The 22,665-nt window shown below is 41.3% G+C and overlaps 1 protein-coding gene across 1 annotated transcript in view; it reads left to right on the top strand.

The window, feature by feature from the left end:
• Positions 1-9,526: 9,526 nt before the first annotated feature.
• prickle1b (prickle homolog 1b) overlaps positions 9,527-22,665 on the top strand; it is a 35,157-nt gene continuing 22,018 nt past the window's right edge. Inside the window, exon 1 of the mRNA XM_042511661.1 lies at positions 9,527-9,725. The gene's annotated coding sequence lies outside the window, so the exon portion shown is untranslated. The remainder of the gene's footprint in view (positions 9,726-22,665) is intronic.

The raw sequence follows: 22,665 nt of genomic DNA, 5'->3' as shown, positions 1-22,665 counted from the left end.
TGTATATACATTCTGAACATACATCATCTAAAACATAACACAGCTATGAGTTCCTGCAAATGTGTGTGGGTAAGAGGTCTCATTCGTACATCAGAGAGACTGTCCATGGGCCATGTGTGTAACATGTGTTTCTCATTGTGTGACAGGTTCTCACCTCTTAAGCCTCTGGGTTTATATGCAAAGGGAAATATGAGACAGGTTTGAAATATATATTGTTCTTATGTTACAGATGCAGAGAGGAGAAGTGTAATGCTTTTGACTACATATACTGTAGCCTATGACTGCATGAATGACAGGGAACTGCGGTATTGGATGAGTGCCCGTTATTTTTTGACCACCCACTTTAGTTTTCTTAACTTAAAGAAAGAGTTTAACATTTGGGTAATACACTTATATTAGATTTCTTGTCAAGAGTCAGTCAAGAAGATTGATGCTACTCTCATGCCTGTAAGCTTCTGCTAGCTGTAGGTTAAGTTAGCGCAAGTTGGAAACAAGGGGAAACATATAACCTGGCTCTTTTCGAAGGTAATCCACCTATCAGCGCAGGCTTGCAAATTTCTGATATATCCATCCATTTTTTTCATCTGCTTATCCAGGGCAGCAGGCTGAGCAAGGTCCTCCAGTTGTCCCTCTCCCTAGCAACACTTTCCAGCTCCTCCTTGGGGACCCCGAGGTATTCCCAGGCCTGATGAGACATACATTTCCTCCAGCGTGTTTTGGTCTACCCTGGAGCCTCCGACCAGCTGGACATCCTAGAAAACTACTTACAGAAGGGGCCAGTGAGAAATCCTGATCACCTGCCCAAACCACCTCAACTGAGCAGCCAAGCTCACTTCAGATATCCAAGCTCCTCACTCTATCTTTAAGGCTGAGCCCAGCCAAACTACATAGGAAACTCTTATTGGTTGCTTGTATCCGTGATCTTATTATTTCAGTCATTGCCCAAAGTTCATGACGATAGGAAAGGGGTGGGACTTGGGTGGACCAGTAAATCAAGAGATTTGCCTTGCAGCTCAGCTCCCTCTAAACCAAGTCAGGAGCTTCCTTGATAAATCTTTGATACACAAAATGATAACACTGTGGCCAAGAGGATACCAAGTTGTTTTAAGCAGTAGTCTGGAACTGAACACTATATCTGCAAGAGAAAGACAGAGTCCCCTGGGACACCTCAGTTAGGGAACCTTCAAAGAGTTTTCAAATTAAGTATTTTCCTAATATTTTATCTGTCTTTGACGTGCTGCGGTCTGGGGATTGTAGGGAGGGTTTGACGTATTTGGCTGCAGTTGTAACAACGGCAGGAAAATTCATTTCTGGACTGTCAAAGACATTTGTTCTCCCTGGCCTCCCAAGGCGAGAGTGCAATCCGAGGTCTGTCTTCTCTCTTTTCTTGGTCCCTCCATCCTCACCCTCCTTCACCTTACCTACGATCTCCATTGTTGCCTTCAGCTGACATATCCCCCGGATTTTGTGTGTCTTCGCACATGTGCGTGTGTTTCTGTGTGAGACATTCTTCCAAATAATCCAGGAGCTCCGTGCTGTCACACACTTCCTCCCTGAGGCCAGAGCCTTGAGGAGGGGGAAGGAGGAAGAGAGGGAAGCTGGCTAACTACTTGAAAATACTTTTGAAAAATGCACTCAGGTAGCTCGTGCATACAGTATACACACAATACACATAAAAGTCAACAAGAGCCTCCACTAAGCACGACTGGTGATGTGATATTATGCACAGTTGACTTCCTTTATTAGACTGAAACATACCAGTGAGGCCCCCGCTGTCATTCTATCCGCTAGGTGTGCATGCATGTGTGTTTTCAACTTGCCTAAATGCCTGGTGCTGTTTGCTTTTTAGCTCGCCTCAGTAAGCGGCAAGCCAAAAGGCTCATTTGTCTAACCCCCCCATGCACTCACAGATGTACACACACAGCCTAGTGTTTACTCGTAGGAGCTCCTTCTTGTGCTGAAACAAATAAATAAGTCACCACTTTGCATTTTAATGAGTATCACTTCACTCCTTATCGCTCACATGCCTCACATAATATATCTGCTCTTGATCTACGTAAAGTTTAGCGCAAATCCATTATATTTTCAATGAATTTAACTTAACTTAATCACTACATCTTCCTTAACACTACCTCGTCAGGAAATTATCGAGATCAAGCTTTCATCATTAATGTTTCGTATTGCACCTTCAAAATAGACCCAACATCACATCCACTTAAATTGTGCTCCTTTGTTTTTCTGCTGTGGTGAATTGATCATATATAGTGGTCTTTGGGCGGCAGAGGCTTAAAGATTAGACAGTGTCACACAGGAGAGGTTTGGCATTAACTCAAAGAATGAGGTAATCACTTTAAGATCTATACAGATAAGATGACGGGTGGTCCCATATGGTCACAGATCCTGATCCAGGCAGCAGCAAGCACAAATAGTCCTGTCAGTGTCAAGACTAACTTTTATACATTTCAGATCATTTTTCCTGGTATTTTCTGCTTTATTGGACAGTAGTAACACATTGCAAGTAAAGCAGTAAAGGGTAAAAAGGGTTTTTTGTCATTGTTGTATTTGTTGTTGATGTTTTGACTTTTTAGGAGTGAGTCTTTTTCATGTTCCTTTATAAAAGTGCACTCCTACTCTTCACTAGAGGTGAAAATATAGTTTGCTCACCAACATATGTTGATTCTTCATTTGTAAGGTTAATCTTCGATGTTTTGAGAAGGAAGAGATTGATAGAGACGAAGATATGGCTTGAGAGAAAGCTGTTTATATTTGACTTGCATGGGCTATCCTTATATGTTTGATTAGTCACACTAATTTATTTTAAAAAAAATCTGTCATTATTTAAAATAGAAAGTAGGTTGTAGTTTGAGTAATTTAGTAAACAGTTACTTATTATTTTTACCTAGATAGGTTTCTCAAATGGTAATTTTTCACTTTTATTTGAGCTATTTTTATGGGAGTAATTGTACTTTTCCTTGAGTATAGATTTCCAGTAATCCACTGGAATCAAACCTTTACTGCTGTAGTAAGGACACAGCCTTGATACACCGAGCTCCCAGAGCGCCCTGAAGGTAAACCTATTAACAACAGTTGAAAATTAGTGCTGCTGTAACCCATCATGAGGCTTCAAACAGGATGACACTGACACTGTTGCTGAGTTTGGGATTTCAAAGTCTTACAGTACAGCCCGGAGGGGGAAACTCCACTCCAGTGACACAGTCAGGTGTTAAGTTGCAGATGTGGATGATGTTTCTCTGCAGGCCAAACATTAGTGTAAGTGTTTACCTTCTTGCATTTATATAGATGCTTGACTTGAGGGTTTCAAATGGCACATAATCAAATGTGAACTGTAGTGGTAGACCAGCTCGGATGGAAAGGTTAGATCCTTACAACTGATCTTTTATGTCAAGCTGATTTTATTTATTTTGCCCCAAATCACAAATTTTCCTCAAAGGATTTTACAATCAGCATGTCTTTAGACCTTCGATTTGGACAAGGACTAATTCCCAAAAGCAACAAAAGAAAGTAATTCACCATGAATAAAAGCATCACCCAGATGTCTATAGTGTAATGAAGTACATGCACAACAGAGGGCTTCCAGCTCATCAATGATAAATTATTGTTTTTTGCACTAGATGATTTTCCCATGACGGTCTAATCCAAAACCAGATGTTTATTTGCAAACTTAAAAGTGCTTCATATATCAACCGGTGCTTGCATCAGTTATTCACTTTAAAATGTTGCAGACTCACACCAAATTTCTTAAGGGCTGCCATTAAATTCTTCATGTAAAGTCAAGTGTGGCTCTTTTGGCCAGGCAGTGACTGACGTGTCCAGTAATTGTGTTCAGGAGTGGGGATGTAGCAGGAAGCCGCAGGCAGCGATGTGGCCGCCTCCATCCGCTCAAGTTGAGCTCAACGACCACCCAACCTAATATGGTCAAAGACTCAAGAGTTAAAGAGCCTGGCTCTCAGGGGTTCAAGTGCTTGACAAAGTGTTCAGGTATGCCAGCTATGGTGCCTTAACTGCTGGAGGTCCTGCACAGGTTGGAGGTAGCACGCCGGATGTGATGTGAGTCGTTAGCCTAATTAGGGCAGTTTGAGAGCTATCACCATAGGAGTTGTTGTGTGAGTGTGTGTGTGGAGGGACTAAATGTGCCTTGAGCAACGAACAGCACATCCACCTAATGGGATTAACATTTAACCGGTGCACTCACTCGCTGTCACACACCTGTCTAAAAAAACACCACACCAGTGAGACAGGAAACTGTGTGTGCCTGAATATGTGTGTGTCCCTGCAGGGGGGCACTGACTGTTGATTTACTTCATTCAACAATTACCACTCAGAGGTGGCAGGAATTCCAGAAATGAGGAAAGATTGTGTTCCACTCCATCCACTCGGAGCCTTTCCCCTCATAAAAATACCTGAATTAGTTGCATTAGTTTGCTAAGCCTCTCTTGTGTCATACCATATCTCACCCTTGAAGGTCCACTTGTCATTCTGAGTTATGTTTTCTGCTTTAAGATGAGGTACGAGTGAGTTGGCCTTGGACTGGACTCTGGAATTTATACAGCAATTGTTTTGTTTGCTGAAACTCGATTTTACAGTTTGACATCTGTGAAATACACTTTTTTAGAGTACCTGATGAGATTGATAAATTTCCATATCTGTGCAGTAAGGTGCATCCCACTTGCAAATTTTAACTGAAATTCCCCTCAAAGTCGGATTCTTGACTTAGAAAGTTGAAAGAGACTACACATGGTCAGTGTTTTCCTTGAGGGCTTTAACACAAAAGCCTTTTCTTTTAGAAATATATTCACCTACAACTGTTTTCCTAATCTAAACCAGCATGTACATTTGTTGACATCCTGGCATTGGTTGCCATGTGCTGCTGTTGCCGAAAAATAACCACGTGCAGCATCATCCCACCATGTGCATTTGTTGACATCATGCTAGCAGCATCCCGGAACGTAAACAGCAGATGCAGAAGGATACCTCGAGCGTAATATGTGGACACTCAAAGCGGCAATATGTGACGACTTAAGATGACAACATGATTTAAGCCTATGAATGGCTGCAACATTTGAAAAATGAGACAGAGTCCTGCAGTCACAGATGCCTTCAAGTGAAACCAAGCCTTCCCTGACTTGAGTGAAGTGACGCATCTGATGACAGTTCAGTGATAACAGGTCACCCCTAACCCCCATATCTCCTCGTGGTAACAGAGATGACATGGGCAGATAGATGAATGATAGAGGACAAAGACACATATTACAGACAGGTAAATGTGATAAATGACACTGAGAAAGTGTCACAAAAAGTTTGTACTCATTGTAGACTTTTCTTTTAAATGTTATTTGCTTTGATCTGAAGGAGCAGAGGATTCATCCTAAGTTTATTTTTAGTGAGACAGTCAGAGTAGCAAAGGCAGAGGATGATTCAGACAACATTCCTGTTCACTGTCTCTTCCAGATGATGTTTTGGGGACGACCGGACCGTTACGAAACGCAGCCCAGATTCCCACCACTTGATTGACAGTTTTCCTTCAGGGCCAAATCTGGAACCACTTACCTCATTCTCACTAAGGAGGTTGGAGGTTTTGGAGCCGGGTTATACAGGGTCACACAAGGAAGAGGCCCAGTGGGTCACAACCAGGGAAGGACGCGGATTTTTTTGTGCATATTGCTTGATGATCCCAAACTATTTTCAACACCTAGCTACAATTTAGTGACTACCCAAAGCTTCTGGTGCTAAATATCTGGAGTCACAACACTTGGCTTGTGGTAATTCATTAGTCATGTTAATGACACTGTGTGTGGTTATCCAGTGTTTTTAATGACTGAATATTATCTTTCAGACTCTGGGTTTGTCTCTCTCTTCCCATTTGCCAGCTAGCTGAAATTATATTTAAAAAGAGTTTGAATCTGATATGTTTGAAAAATGTCGGATTAGTGGGGCAAGAAGAAAAAGTCTTCATTATGGGTCCTTGAATTGTCACGGAAAAATCTAGAAATTTTGTCCATGTAAATGTGTAAATGTGTGGGGACCCTGAAGTCTGTGCAGGCTCTTTTTGTGAGGCTCATTATAAGCTAACAAAAACCTAACAAGTCTTATTTTCAGGTGATTATAGGCCAGTTAGAAAACATACCTATGATAATGAATTCCATTTCTGCTAAATATCCCCTTAAGTCCTACACACTGAACTGGAATTCATCAGCAAAAAAGCAAAAATCATAACTGAATTTTCCCATTCTAAGAAAAACGCCAAATATCTGTGATAACCAGGCCATTGCATGAAACATGAGCCTGGTGTAGTTCAGCTGAGGAGCCTTTTTCTGCCTCCAAAAACCAGATACGCTGATAGGAAGATAACCTCTTCATGCAGCAGTTTGCCATTCATTGCTCATGACATCCAAGCTGCTGTCACAAAGCGCGCAGTCCCACATCAATCTGGATTGTTTTCAAAGCAGTGTTCCATAAAGAAAAGAGAAGAAGAGGAGGAGGCAGAAAGAACAGAGATAAAAGACAAGGATCAGAGATGTACAACGTGCTGCGCCTGCCTCTGACACTTCCATCATCCGCACTGTGTTTCCACGCACCAGAAGGTGACAGGGGCAGGATTTACTGACCCAGAGGCCCCTTTTGTGCTCTCCATGCTGCACTGATCCTCGCTTCCTCTCTGGCTGCATGTGTAGGCCTATAGGCTTACCTTTTATACCCTTCTCCCTCTCTCTCTCTGTCTGCTGTAAATAGGCTTAATGTTACAGATGTCTGTGTGCAAGCACAAAGAGCCAAGGCGAAGCACAGAGGCCGGCTCTATTCTGCTTGGAGGCGAGGATAACAGGTGGAAAGAGAGCAATCGGGACACAGAAGATGATCGAATTTCCCATCAAAAAGTTCAGCAGCTACGTGTGTTTTAAGTCTGTGTGTGTGTGATGTGATGCACAACAGGGAAACTGGGCTGCTTGGTCAAAGAGACAAAAACAGAGCAAGTATAAAGGTTTATAAGAGTTAATTTGGGCTTTTTTGCACATCTTTCAAGGCAAAAATGAAATATTTGTTTACATCCAGGGTCCTAACAGCTGTACTACTGCTTGTTTTCATGGTGACATACGAATTTAAGTTTATTCTGTTGTACTCATTGAAAGTCCCTCTGGATTTGAGGCTAAAAGACCAAAAATTTGAAATTTAAGTTGTAAATCAAGCTGTCAGACACTGTCAGAGCAGCAGCCAGCAGGGTGAACGAGGGCGTCCGTGGGTCCCTCCCTGTGTGGGCTGACTGGCTGGCAGGGACAATAAGCCATACTGTTTGACCTGCCCCGTCTGTCCCACTGCCAGGCTCACGGACATTCAAACAGCTCTGTTCACTCCCCTGACTCCGCAGCAGAGACTGAAAACTCAATCCAAAAGCGAAGCTCCGCAAATCAAGATCAGCTGGCTTGACATTTATCCATCTCTGTGATCCAAAGAGCTAACTTTTTGACAACCATGACCTTTAAATAGTGTCATGAGTATGATTTTGTTCATTCTGTGCTGGCAGCAGTCACTTTTTTCATTAAACTATGATGCTGGCCTTACAATAGGTCATGTGTCTGCTTCTGATTGGTTCCTTTCATGACCAAGGTCACTTTGTTTTTAATTAAAAACATGCTGTGATACCATTGTTAATAAGATTTTTAGTGGAGGTAGTGTAGCACCAGGGTTGTCATACTCTAAAAATTGATTTCAACTGATTCAAGCAATGTGGCAAAGAGTAAAACGACCTCCCATATCAGCCAACAGTCTGCTGATGTTGAGCAACATATAAAAATGCACATTCAGTGGTTCCCATGTTATCTAACAAATTAATCCCCAAAAAGGGGTCACGTTATTTAGGTAATTTAGTGTTACGCATTCACCTAAAGTAAGGTGGGGTGTATGAAAAGAAACATGTTGATGACTTATCTTAAAATAACTCAGAGTTCACTTGAGTTAACACAGGAAACAAACACCAGTCTCCTGGAGCAAAGTCCTGTGTTTGTTTGACCAATCCACTTTTGCTTTTTTAAACTACTTCTGCTTTTGATTCAGTAGGTATAGTGGTCACGTGACTGCCACCTTCCCCTTTAGGTGGATTTTCCATGAATCACTGCCTCATGATTATGGGGAATATATATTAATTCTGGTGCATTACTTTTCATGGGTATACATACGAACAGTGAGAACAGCCTGAGATGAGTGGCCAATACAGTTAGTTAATTTAAACTGATGATCTTAGTGATGTATATATTATTGATCTAAATCCTCTTTTTCTCAACCTTTTCTTGCCATGTCCTCCCTTTAGAGGCAAAAAAACAGGACTTTTTAGGCCCAGTTCCCTCACATTCGAGGACCCAACACAGCACTTTTTGAGACACAGATCATGGTTAATTAGAGTTACAATGCTGAGAATGTTATATGAGGACTAGCACGCTTTTCAGAAGCTCACAGACAACAATTAAAAGGAGAGAGTGTCCTGAATGCAGGCATACTTCAAAAGCAAGCTGTGTTACAATAATGGCAGACAATATGGTATCTTCCCTTCTCTAACACAGCAAAAAATATATAGTGTAATTTAAGTAATAAAGGCAGAAAATTTCTATTCTTGCACAAAATACAGAAATTTAAACTTTTTCAATGACCTATGTCTATTTATATCTCTTTTCAGTCATTTCCATTCTCCTCCATTAGGCATTAGGACTTGTGAAAGTTTTTTTTATGTATTTATTTAATAAGATAATTAAAATAGTTATATTATTTATCACACTTTTAACAAGGTAACTAGCAATCTGTAACCTATTACATTTAAAAAATAACCTCCCCAACAACTCCCAACAAGGACAAAAACACTGACGGCAATAAATACATTTGTTTTTCTTTTACTTTTTCTATACAGCAGCAGGCTTCAAGTAAAGGAAGCCACTTCTGGATTATTGATATACTGAACATAGCCCACATAGTTTCATATATCGGGGCAGGGCTTGGTATGACATACTGTTGGATACATAACAACCTCCAGACTTCATGACGAAGGGTCAGTTTTGAGTTTCATGAGGCTACTGCGGTGCATGCACGAAGGGAGCGAATGACATATAGTATATGCCATAGATAGATCTGATGTAACACAGTCCATCCAATCAGTCATTTCCTGGAAAACTCTTGTGTATTATTTATGAAGAAGAGAAGAACCCAGAGGACGTTTTATTGTGTATTTGCTGTGCTGTGCTTGAGTCTCCATGGTAGTCACTAATGTGTTTACAGTCATGCTTAAATGGTATTTTTAACACATAGATTCTAATAGGAAAACCGATCATGTGGACTTGATTATGTCTCAAAAACATATCCATAAAGTCATGGACTGAATGTATACAGTATGCTGTGTGCCTGTAAGTGAGAGGGAGGCGTGTGTGTGGACGAGGGAGGGAGGGGGGTCATGTTTAAGCCAATAGGCGCAGAGCAGCGCTAATGTAATTCCTCGACGCTTTAACTTGGTGCCAGAGCTGTGCAGCGCTCAACTCTTGGTGCGCGTCCTTCTTTCTCCCTCTGCGTCCAACATCATGCACTGAAAGTCCACATCCACTGAGTTTGTTCCGCACTGGAAACGACAGTATTTGTTGATTGCAGTCAGCCCGGATGCCTCCAAAGTCGTGATTTTATTCTGATAAACGGAATATTCAAACCAGACCCCGGACCAAGTTGTTGCCTCTGAGGTGAGTGCAAAGTTTTTTGCTCAGAAATATTCATTTTGATAGTAATTTATGACTTTCTATATGTTGCAACCTTGCTTTTTAAATTGTGTGTGGATGTTAATATTTAATATTTTTGTTGATAAAAAAAAAGTATACAAGCCAAGTCCGGAGAGGTTTGGGAATCATCAACAAGATTAAGGGATGGAAATTATTTGTCTCTCCATGACTTCATGGCCAGACGCACCAAAGCCAGAAGAAGAGAGTTAGTTGAGGCTCTGTGACATTTTTTTCCCTGTAGAAAGAAAAGAAAAAAGTGAAACTGTCTGTGGCCGACTCGGTGGAGGTTTTCAACTTGGAAAGTGTGTGTGCGTAAAGACGCACTTAATAGAGGGTTGCATTTTGGTTTCCAGATGTGTGGACTCAGCTGTTGCTTGTCACTCAGGTGGTCTCTTTTTCCTGTCTTCGCGAGCTCACCCTCAGAGTCTTTTCATGTAGCTCTTTAGAGTCACATCAGTGTTGACAGACCACAGCCCAAATCCTCAGAAACATTACTAAGTGAAGCCACATCACTGCAGCCACACAGAACAACTGACCGGAGGAGACGTTATCTCATATGCAGTCATAGGTCAGACTTAAAACTGCTTTAAACAGGTGTAAAAACTTTGTTTCAGGACAATCAAAGTGCTTCAGATTTATGTGTGATACTCTATATTTCATTTGAATAATCTGCCTTGGTGTGAAATTTTGACTTTGGTCACAAATTGCACTACAATTTGTTTAAAGAGTATGAAGAAAAAAAGCATTTTAAACACTGTAAATGAGTTCTGTGATGGACTTTCTTTGCAGAGCTGGGATCTATTTTTGAAGCCAGTGGTGGCACCTAGTGGTGAGACAGATTTGTAAAGATGCTGCAGTGAGAGCAGAGGGCTTTTGGATCCTCTGAGTCTTAAACCTTGTGGAAAAGTTATTTTCCTAAATCTGGCTCTGTAGTTTTAATTTAAGGTCTTCATGTTCAGTGTGTTTTGAAGCACACAGTTTTCATGTCATATAGGCTTGGTGGGTGAAACTGAAAGACAAGCTGTTGTGTGGTTCGCTGATCCAGGATGAGAGAGCAGCCGAGGATCAGGTGACTGAGGCGTATTCCCCCTCTGTGGGAGGCCAGTCAGCCAGACTATGCCACACTTTGCTGGGGGTATACACTCTGCATTGCTAAGCCTTTGTTAATGAGTATGTATCTGTGTGTGTGTCCTTGTCTGTGTGTGGTACTGGGTGCGAGTGCGAGTGGATCCATTACTTTGTATGCTTGTGTGCACACATGCATGTGTGTTTTTCTGTGCGTTTGGATGTCTGTCCCTGCTTTTGTGCATGCATGTGTGTGTGTGTGTGTGTCTGTGTGTGTGTGTGGTGAGCGAGTGAGTGAGAGAGAGAGGGGTGTTTGGACCCAGGACTTAAGCTGCTGTTAATTGGTCAGCCATTTGAAGCACATGGGAGAGTCATGTCAGGCAGTAGCTGAGATGATCGGTATGCTCGACTCGACTGATGCCTGCTCTGGGACATAACACTGATTCTTTGCTTTTAACGGTTGCTGAACAGTCTTTTATCTGTCTGTATTTTATATAATTAATGCTACCATCCACATTTTTGCTTTCATATGTGTTTAGGTTAATTATACTGAAAACAGGGTGAAAAAGCTACACTGGCTCAAAGCACATGAATTAACACGTTATATTTTGGAATATTTAACATGGCCATCACCTTTGCCAGGAATCAGTTACTACAAAGCCCAGGAAATAATCTGACATCTTTACCCTTTATCCAGCAAAATTAGTGCATGTGGGTTTTTAAACATGTGAAAATCCACATAAAAAAGGCAATAGACTCATTTCCCATTGCCAGTAGACCAGAGCTGTGTTCACGGCTCTGCAATAGACAAGAGTGCTTTTCTTTTTATTCATTTTCTTTCCTGGTGGGACATGTAGGCCTACAGTGTCATGAATGATCAGGAAATTCAGTTTCTTATTCAAACTCAGTGCCAACTAATTTGGAACGCTGTTTAGACGGAGACAGACTGTCCTTTGTGACAATGCGTCATTGCTAGAAAACAAGCCGCTGCCAATCAAAGCTGATCTTAGCTTGAGCCAAATAAGTACCCGTTACCACTCCAGGGTCATTTGTCCCAGGAATTAATACTGATTGTAACTTTTCCAATTAAAGGTTTAAAGCCAGATGTTAGCGGGTGTTTGTGGGAAAGGGACTATAATCATCCTTAAAACTGCAACTTGTCAATTTTATACTTTGGTTTTAACATGAACTAAATATTATTTGTTAGTAAGTAATAATTAGAAATGCTGGTAAGAAGATTTTTCGTACGTTTAGATTGAGCCAGGCTTGCTAAGCTAAGCTAAGATAGCGGATGGCTGCAGGTTCATATATACCATACAGTTATAAGAGTGGTCTCGGTCTTTTTATCTGACTCTCAAGAAAGCGAACAGTATTTCCCAAAGTCAACACAAGAGACTTTTGTGTCTTTTATGTTGAAGTTTTGTAGAAAGTTTTTGCTAGCTTAACAAATGAGAGCCAGGGTGAAAAGGTTGATTTTGTTTAAACATGTCAGAGCGAGGAGAGGAGGAAAATGTTCCGGCTGAGGAGGATGTGAATCAGAGTGGGAGGATGTGAAGCAGTTCTTGAGGAGATGACCTTTGAGGTTTCAACGAAAAACACAGAATGACTGGATGTGTACCGTCAGACAATTATGAGACAAGCGTTGGCAGGAGTGAATGCATCCTTGACTTTTTGTTGCATCGCTTATTTGAGGCCCTTGCTGACTTTTTGTTTATGGACAATCTTCCAAATTGACAGACTCATTTTTCAGAGCAGTGTCTCTCGATCAGAGTCTTCATTCTCCAGTTCTTCATTTTCTCATATGCAACCCAGATTCTCATTCTCCAGTGGGGTTTGAGTGCCAGAGAGGAAATCCAGCCTGGAGATTGTTTTGATATTGTTGGACACTCTCCTGGAAAACCTTTTTGCTCAGCAAGCAAGGGTGTTCTGGATTTAGAGGCATTGGCTCCTCAGTTGAAACACCTCATCTGATCACAGCAGTGAAGCTGTTTGAAGAGCTCAAGATGTGCTGTGTTTTGTCTTTTGTGTTTGAAGCAGATTCAGTCCAAGTGGAGATTGTTGCCATTTTGAACAACATGGATACAAATTCTGCACCTTTTTAATGGATGGTGTCTTTAATCCTTACTTTAGAGTAATTCTTTTTGGTCCTCCATGAATCATCTTTTAGAGCAGTTTCTCTGCACGTTATAAATACAAACTAATATATATGTGTATACATTTTGAAAGGTTTGCTGCTGGCTGACGCAGGTTCAAGGGGGTCATGCAGCAGTCACAGATTTCTTGTGTCGCAGTGTTTGACTTGGAGCACAGATTGGCATTGGATGAAACAAATAGAACCAATAAGAAACATAAACATGAATATGAAGTGTCTGTGTGTGTGTGTGTGTGTGTGTGTTTGTGAGTGCGTGTGATTCTGTAAAAAAAAAAAAAGAAAAAGAAAGCGAGAGAGACCTCCACCTATTAGTAAGTCAACACAGTTCTGTCTGTGTGCCTCTGTCAACCTAATACCTCAGACCAACGTGTGTACACACAGGCAAGTTTGTGCTGTCATACTGGAATTAATCGAGTGTGGGGTTGTGTAAATCATTCCAAACCTCAGAAAAAACACTCTCTCTCTCTCTCTCTCTCTCACACACACACACACACACACACACACACTCACGCACACACACACACACGCCTGCCAAGCTGCTATCCCCTGTAGTGGTGTGTTAAGGGCCAAACAGTGAAGGACCAATCACTGAAAGGAGAAACAGAACAGTGAACAATGAGAAACAGACACATCTTGGAAGAAGACAAATTAAACAAGTCTCAAGTGATATTCTGAATTTTACATGGGAACCACCCAGTTATACCAGTTATCAGCAGCATTATCACTGTTGCAGTGGAAGACTGCATACAAACAGCACTGGGAAAATCCTTGACCAAGCAAAAATACCAAAAATTCCCAAGTCACAGTGTTATTTATCATGTTATAGACTAAACAATTAATGAGGGGATTAGCTCCATGATATCGGACAAAATACTTTGACATTACATCCACTTTAACTGATCTGTAGGGGACGGGGTTTGGTTTTTCCAAATCAGTTACTGGAGACCACCTTACCAGTTCTCATGCTTTGTACTTTCTACAAAAAGTAATGCACCAAAATTTGTGCATAACCTACATAGTCATGAGCCAGTAATTCATGTATAACCCATGTATTTTGGAAGGCAGCAGTCATGTGACCAATGTGCTAACCAGAGTAAATAATAAAGAGGGAAGCTGTCTTGTAAGTAAATTTGGGGTAGTGGATGGCTCACAAAACACTGGACTTTACCAGAAGACCGCTGTGAGGAACCATGTAAACTTTGAGTGTACTTTGTGTCATTTCAGGTACATCACCATGTTTCTTTTCTTAAACCTAACCACAGTTACTTTATTTTAAGAGTGTGACGATATTTGTGAGCCCCTAACTCATAGGATATCGTACAAATTGGTGCATGATGATACGTTGAGAAGCTGTGCCGATTTAGCTCAGCCATGATAGCAGCATCTGTCTTGTCGATAGCACTCGCCATTATTGTCATCACTCCTGGTTCTGGCATACCGCTTGACAAAAACGGCAGTCCTGCCCTTTGCACTCGTTGGCTAATCGAGTCCCAATGCCGTGGTCATTGGTCATTTTCTATTGTAACCAAGAACCTGTTGTATAATGTCGCAATACAAGACAAGTCAGTCAGTGTGAACTTGGTGGAGTTGGTGGATTCAAAAGATCCAGGCAAAGAGATGAGTTGAAAATTAAAATAATAACTAACAGATTAGTTGCAGCCAAACATTCCCCTATTTCCATGTGATGGACAAGTTTCTGTCAGGTTCTTCATGTTTGAAGGAAAAACAGTTCTATAAATGGTGAAAGAAGAGCTAATATTGTGTGTGAATATTGGCCTACAGTTGGCATAAACCATGGCTGTGCTAAGGAGGTGAAGGGTGCGGTTTGTAAATGTGTGTTGGCGGGTTGAGGCGGCAGTCCTTGATCTACGAACACTAATCGTGATCCTTGTGCTCATTGAGTGGTAACAGACCAAACCCTGCAGGCCGCATTGGCTCCACAAGCCTGGTATTATGGTCAGCTTGTGGGGAGGAAAAGTAATCCGGGGCTTAGAAGAATATCAGACACTGAGTAATGGCCTCTGAGAGGGAGTTGCACTGTGTTAAAACTTGCAGCCGAGCTGAAATAAAAGTTGCCTGCAGCACTTGCTAAGCGACGCAACACTGAGATGTTGTTGAGAGTTCCTGACTCGTGCCTGCGAGTGAGAGTCGATTTGGCACCAACTTAATTACCCATACACACAGCTCTATTTGATGATGATTAAAGCCACACACACAGATACACACACCTGCCCAGACACTGCCAGTCGCCAGTCACAGTCGTTACGGAGACATTAAAGGTGATGATTATTAGATGATAATAATTAAAAGGCTTTAAAGCTTAAGTAAAGGAAAACAGTATAGATAGAAGAACTGTCTCATATAGGAAGACGAGATGGAGCAACCACATAATTATTCCTCGTCAAATGACCACCCTGAGGCACAACACAAATGATAGCTTCCAGTTTTGTTTTTGATTGGGGAAAAACATAAAAGTCTCCATAACAGATTCTGGTTTGTTGGCTGCTACATCACTCATGCACCATTGTGATGTGAAAACCACCTAATTTTAATTCTGATGATCACGTTTCACAGTTCTGCAGCTCAGATGAAGGGCCAGCCTTTCTAAATCCAAAAATGCATCAAAACAGAACCAAAAACAATCCTGCTGCTGTTAGTGAAAAGCTGACATTTTGGAGATAATTGATTTTACATGTAACAGTGATCTTGTAAGCCCGGTGAATATGATCAAAACATGCTCTTGTTCCAATAAAAGGCTTTAACTTGCAACCGTTTGCATCATGCAAAGAATACCTTTTGAAAACTGTCCAAAAATGCAAGTAGCGCCTACTCTTTTTGGCATGAAAATGAAGTGTATTATGGATAACAGATGCAGAAAGTCGTCATTGAGGCACCGTTGGCTAAAGATAGATGTAATAAAAAAGGACAAAACCTGGTCTAAAGGTTCATAAGTAATTTTAAATGGATATACCAGGAAACTTTTTATACGTGATTCCGGGATCAGTGTTTGGGAGCGTGCATCGTGAAAACATGACTTAGCCCCGAACTTCCCTTTTTAAATTGGTCACATGTGTAGGACAGTGTGTTCCCGAAGCTAAGATGAGCTCCTGAGCTGAGTGTCTCAACTCAGGTCGTTTCAGGGACAGTCTGCTACTTACTTTCTCATACTACATCTTTTCCAATATACATGAAACTTCAGATGGCACAGGATGTTCTCATGAATTTGTTTTTTTCCATGAACTAATCATTGTCAGTCTGCTTCTATAAACAAACGCAGATGAGGTAGAGGAGAATTTTGAAACTTTCTGACAAATACAAGTTGGACCATTTCAAGAAGACGTCCATATTTAGTTAATATTTCCGTAAGCCGTTGGGTGGTCGCCTGTCTCTGCAGACGTCTCTGGGGACATGTCCTATCTGTCACTTTATCTTCATCTTGCCTCACACCATCCCAGAGGAATACCAGCCTGCTTAATTCACCCAAAGTGGAAATGGCTCCATCCAATCTGATGCCACCGCAAGTCAGGAAATGGCCTGTTGTGATAAATACTGTGTAAGTGAGGGCGGAGAAAATTACAGGATTCTCACCAAATTTGCCAAAAGCTGCACATTTGCTTTTGCTTCAGCAGTCACACGAATCCTTCTTTCAGTATGAAATAGTTATTAAAGCTTCTATAAATGACATTATTTCTAAAAATTGATCAAATGACTAAATGCAATGTGAAAGAAGTCAGTCTTGGTAACGAACCCACAGAGATAAACCCATAATTTACACCTTAATGCTGACAGCTCTAGTTATAATGTGTCATTGTTTTGTTTACAGCATCATTCTGCTTCATCCCAAGTGGCCAAAACGTCCATTTTTTAAGGTTTTAATTAAATTTGTTTATGCACAAACCATGCCAGACATTTCTAGATCAGTCAGTCGTTCTTTCCGTTGCCCCCAAGTGGACAAAAAAAAAAGTATTTTCAGGTTTGAATTAAATTTGTTTATACATACATCATGCCAGGCATTTCTAGATGGGTTGTACTCCTCAAGGGGAAGCCTGCATTTCCTTATAGGAGGTACACTGTCTTCTTATATAACCTCTCCTCCCATTTAACAAGCCCCCAACTGCCTCTGCGCTCTGTGGCAAGTAATCAAACAGCAGTGTATCCTTCAGCAAGGACAATTTCTTCTCCAAGACAGAGAGAATGTAACAGATATTCTCCCCGAGTGGTTAGCTGATGAAAGCTCGGGGCTTTCCAAGTGCTCGTCGCAAAACAAATACAAACAGTGATTTGACAGCCGTGTGCATTTCAGCGCTGCGAGATCCATCCTTTCGGGGGTTTTTTTTCCTGCCTGAGAAAGGGAGCTTAAATTGCCACTTGCATTAATGAGGTAGTAAATAAACGTCTTTTGTGTTTACACTAATGACCTCAAAAACCAGACAGTAAACCGGGAGGGGGGGGGCTAAGGCGTTCATTATCTCTAACCAGCCACCCGTGAAATCCAACATGTGCGGGCTTGTTTATGTGCACATGTATGTTTCCATATGTTTTTATTTATTCACATTTCTGTTAAGAGTGTGTGAATGAGTGCATGTTCCCTTCAGAGAAAGCCCTCAAGAATCCCCCTCAGGGCCTTTTCAGACATCTGGTTGCGGATGGACAGCTTATATCTCCAAGTAATATGTCCAGTTAAGCCTCTGGGAGCCGCCGCCGTGCACATCATTAAAGCCCTCCTCCGGCTTTGCTTGGAACTTTGCTGAAACCTTATCTTTTGGTTTAGAGGGGTACAAATATGCTGTATATCCTTTTATACTACTTCCTCCCCGGTCTCATCTGTTGCAGATTAGTCTTCAGTGTGTGTTTAGAGAGCTGAGCCCGTCGCCGAGCGGGACAGATAGTAAACCCAGAGGGTTTTAGTCAGAACTGTCAGGTAGGTCTGAATTAACAGAGAGGCCAGCTGAGGATATGGCTGGCTGAGAGGAACGACTAGAGAGAGACAGCGAAAGAGTGAGACAGGCTCCGAAATTACACAGCGAGCCCACCAAACGGTTTGTCTGTTTACCCATGAACCTCAGGCCCGCTACTCGAGGGTGAGTGTGGAATGCCAACAGCGGCGGGCCTGGCCAAATTCAACCACAGTCCCGCAGAGGGGGGGTGGGAGCAAACACCCCGCAAAACGGCCAGTCACGCCACTTTCCCTGTGATAGTGAGTCTATTTAAGCACGGAGCTCAAAGCGACTTTCATATAACACATAGCCTCGATATCTGGCACTCTCGTGGCATCCAAACCCGGCACCAAAATGTTGAGCGAAGCTGATATCACTCAGCTGTTTTGTTATCCTATGTGTCTTTTCGAATTGCTGGCTCAGTAACCCATATAAAGCTAAACAAAAAGCGCCTTGGGAATGCGCTACTGGAACTAAAGGCTATACGGTTTCACACACACACAAACACACCCTGCTCCAACACTGGGCTGCCTTGAGAACTGTGCCAGCCCATGTAGGCCAAACTGCAGCCGGGGTGTGACAAAGTGCCCGGAGCTGCGAACTTGGTTCAACCCGTCATTCCCAGCTCTTGTTGTGTTTCCATTGCCAAATTATGGGAAAGTGAAGGGACTCGTTGTGTAATAGACAGCCGGTGTGTTTTTGTGTGTGTGTGTGTGTGTGTGTGTGTGTGTGTCTGTTCCGCTTGACTGATGCGCCATCCCTTCAGGGTCCTGTCATTAAGCTTCTGTGTACACAACCCCAATCCCTGGCCTACATCTATCTCTTATGCAAAATTCATGCGGGATTCGCACACACACCAGCACAAACAGCTTTCCCATGCTAAATGTGATGCAATGCTGCTGCTCGCCTTGCATGATATGTCATCAGATATAGCTCTATTTTTACATTTGCCTGTCTCTCTTCTCTCTCGGATTTGTTTTTCCTAAGCGATGCCTCCATCTAGTTTGAGTGGCACAGCTCATTAAAAGCCCCAACTTATCTGTTTCTTTTGGCTGAAACACATGACACGCTGTAAATCAGTCAGATGGATACCTAGATTCATGGCATGACTGCACGTAAAGGCAATAACAGTTTCGTCAAAGTGATCATGGAGGCCAGTAACTATAAAAGGCAAGTTTATTTCTGATGAATGCAGCTGGAGAGTTTCACTTTTATTTTCCTGTTAACAAGAACAAGAGAAACTGGCTTCTTATCTGTGTGTCGGCTTTACATCTGTGGCATACTAACAGTTTGTGAGTTTTTCTTCAAAGAGCAGCTGGAATATTTCACTTTTTATCTTTTATTTTATTTATAACAGTTTCGGGCCTTTCTTTCAGTGCTCCTATCATAAACCATGTGCTTTTATTGCAATTCAAGTGAAACAAAGCTGCAGTGATTTGTTCATGTTTCCTGTCAACAGGAATAAGATAATCTGGTTCTTGACATTTTTCTTTTCTATCATCAGTCCAGTTGTAAATATCTGCTTGTTCTTTCTCTTCTGCACTTTGTATGTTATTGCAGAAGCCAGGGAATTTATTAAGATGCTTCAAACACACACACACAAGCACATACACTCCTGCTTACAGTGACCTCTGGCTTTTGTTAAGAAAGGAACGCATCACTTAACAAAATCAATTGGATCAGATGCACACAGGCTGTACTATAATGACAGTGGTTCTTTTGGTCTTATAAAGGCCCTGATATATCAAGCTGACAGCCATTGGTTAATGTTGGGTCATCAATGAGCGTCTGTCGCCCTAGTTATTGCAGTGTGATCCATGCCATTGCCATGAGTCGGCCCTTGTTGGCCTTTGTTTCGGTCATGTGGAGCCAGTCGGTTGATGAAATTCCATGTGATTGGCGGTATAACTTAGTGCATGTAAAGAAAAGGAAAAAGCTTAAGTCACATGAGTGTCATAGTGAAACATATTTGTTATATAAGGTAAGAGCCTTATAGCTTTTTAGCAGAAATGGTTTTTGTTATTGTTCGATAGTACATATCACAATAATATCCTACTTCCTATGTCAAAGCATTTTGGGACTTTTGAAAGACAATTTTTAACACATTTTAAAGCCAATTAAGGCCTTATTTTTCGAGGAATTAATTTAATGCCTTGTAAGACTTTTTAAGGATCCGCAGGAACCCTGATGGGGGGGCACATGAAATGTGGGTGTTTTCTATTGAATTTTTATGCTCCAATTTGTGCCTTTTCTGCATTGATTCAAGGTGAAATTTCTTAGATTTTAAATAAAAGTCCTCTGCAAACTTAATGCTTTTGCTAGGAAGGACAAATGATCCTGCGCTCCCCTGAAATCTCAAATCCTTGAATGTGCACCATAGAAAGAACACTAGACTATGAGATAAATATTGAATAGAATATATGTTTTCAGAACTTTAAAAAATATGATCAGTTATTACAAGACCTTAATAACCATTATTTTGAAATGCAATGTAAAACATGTCATCATCTATTATCAGTTGTTTTTCCACAGTGGATGTGTGACCCAGTTCTCTGATGAAACTGTTTGTATCCAACAGGATACTTTAGCTTGGCAAAGACATTTTAGCCTGCAGGGGCCATCTAGGACTTGCATGCAGTCAGATTCAGGTAATGACTCGTATTAAGCTCTTTAGGTGAGGTAGACTCTGCCAAATCAAGAAAAGTAATGATAATAATGAATAACTTACTTCTAGACATGAACGGAGGGAGCCACTGTACTGTTTTTGACAACCCTATTTAGCCCTGAAATAGAATAATTCCTCAACATACTCTAATCAGCCTGTGAGTAGTGAAGGGATTTACAGAAAATCCACTTGAACGTCAGAATAATTGGCTACATATGCAGGGATATAGGCTGAACCAGAGGCACAATAAAGACTGACAGATACACATGTATGGCTGAACAGTAGCTGTATTGAAGCAGCGATTATTTTCATTTTACAGAGACTTATCCAAAATGTAATGTCTATCATTTTGGAAGAGAATGAATAGTACATTTAATAGTACCCATTGGATACACGCTGGCGACTGAAGTCTGCTCGAGTTTCCAACCCTGAAGCAGATAGCTTTATTGATCTTGTGAGAAATCTCGGCTGAAGAAGCGGCTGTAGATGCCTGATCCACGTCTAGTCGCTGAAATTTACTCTAAAAGATGATGAAAATGTTTTGTATATGGTAGCATGGAAATCGCCTCTTGACAGTGGTAGTTTGTAGTTTAGCACTTTACCACACTAACATTTGCGAGTTAGCACAAATCACAAAGTACAGCATACGCTGATGAGCAGAGGTTTGGACTGGAGTCACAAATTTGTTGATTTAAGATTAGATTTGAAGGAAGAATAGTCCCACAGAAAATGTCTTTCAAATTTAGGAGGAGAAAGTTAGAGGTATTTTTCTAATACAAGGTGACTTATTTTCAACAAGACAGCACAGAAACATACAAAAGTCTCTCTGTTGCGATTAACAGTGCTGTATGCTATGAAAATGCAATGTTAGCACTTTTTTTTCACGAGAAAGTTCAGTTGCACTTGTTTTAACAAACTTGTTTTAACAAATATGCACACAAAAAAAGCATGAATGTTTTTTGTCAATTTAATATATTTTTACTCTGACAAAACTGCATTAAGCACATTGTGACTTGAGTAGGACTCAAAACTCAAAGCTTAGGAAGTTTAGGACCTGTCTTGACTTGGACCTTGACTTGGGACTTGAGTGTGAAGATTTAAGACTTATGACCCACAAAACAATGACTTGGTTCCACCTCCACTGATGAGTTAGTTATGAGCTTTGCAAGTATTTGATCAAAAACATAAGTATTGGGCAAACTCAAATTTTGGCCAGATGGTGGGTAGTAATAGGAACGTCTGCACCAAATGTTGTGGCAACACATCAACAACTGTTGACATTTCACAAAATATCTCATAATGGCAATAAAGAAAGAGCTGAAGATCACGAAAGTCACTGAGCTTCATCCTACGAACATCATGAATGTCCAAACAATAGCTGTTGAGATATTTTAGTTTGGGTCAAAGTGGACAAACCAACACTGCCATCCCCCAAAATATTTGGACGGTGTACTCTGTGTTTTACTTGTGTTTTACTGATTTGAGTTCTGAAAAATCTTAACAGAAGCTTCCCAATCCAATCCCTACCTAAACTCCCATCACAGTTACTTGACAATTTCCTGTCTTTTACAGCCCTTTTATTGCTGCTCCTCTTATCCCAGAGGTGTGCAGGTAACGCCCTGCGGTGGTTACAAATCTCAGCAGAGGGTTTTATGACCAGAAACTTCAATCACACTCTGCCAGGGAGTGTCAGGGAATATTAACACTGAACTGGTGAGACCACTGAGCAGCACGCCCACAGACCTGATATGCAGTGGCGAGACGAGCTGGTGGGCTTTGTTAACAAGGGCTAAAGATCCATTTCCTGGTGTGAAAGGCCGCTGAGAGCCGTCTGTCGTGTGAATGGGGCTGAATAGAGTATCATAATGGATGTGAATTGAGACGTGGATCGTAAGGTCTTTTTGTGAAGCAGATATGTGTGCGAGCTGGTTTGTCAGCCGTTGTGCATATAGCCTTTGTAAGTGGGACACTAGTGATTAAAATGCAGAAAAAGATACTGTCTGGATACAGATCTCTGTATGTGTAAAACCACTTGTAGAATGATTGGTCTTGTGGGTGTTAGTGTAGATATATTAACAAATTAAG

This window comes from Plectropomus leopardus, chromosome 22, assembly GCF_008729295.1.
Source record: "Plectropomus leopardus isolate mb chromosome 22, YSFRI_Pleo_2.0, whole genome shotgun sequence".
NCBI lineage: Eukaryota > Metazoa > Chordata > Actinopteri > Perciformes > Serranidae > Plectropomus > Plectropomus leopardus.
This window is presented reverse-complemented; position numbering and strand designations above follow the sequence as displayed.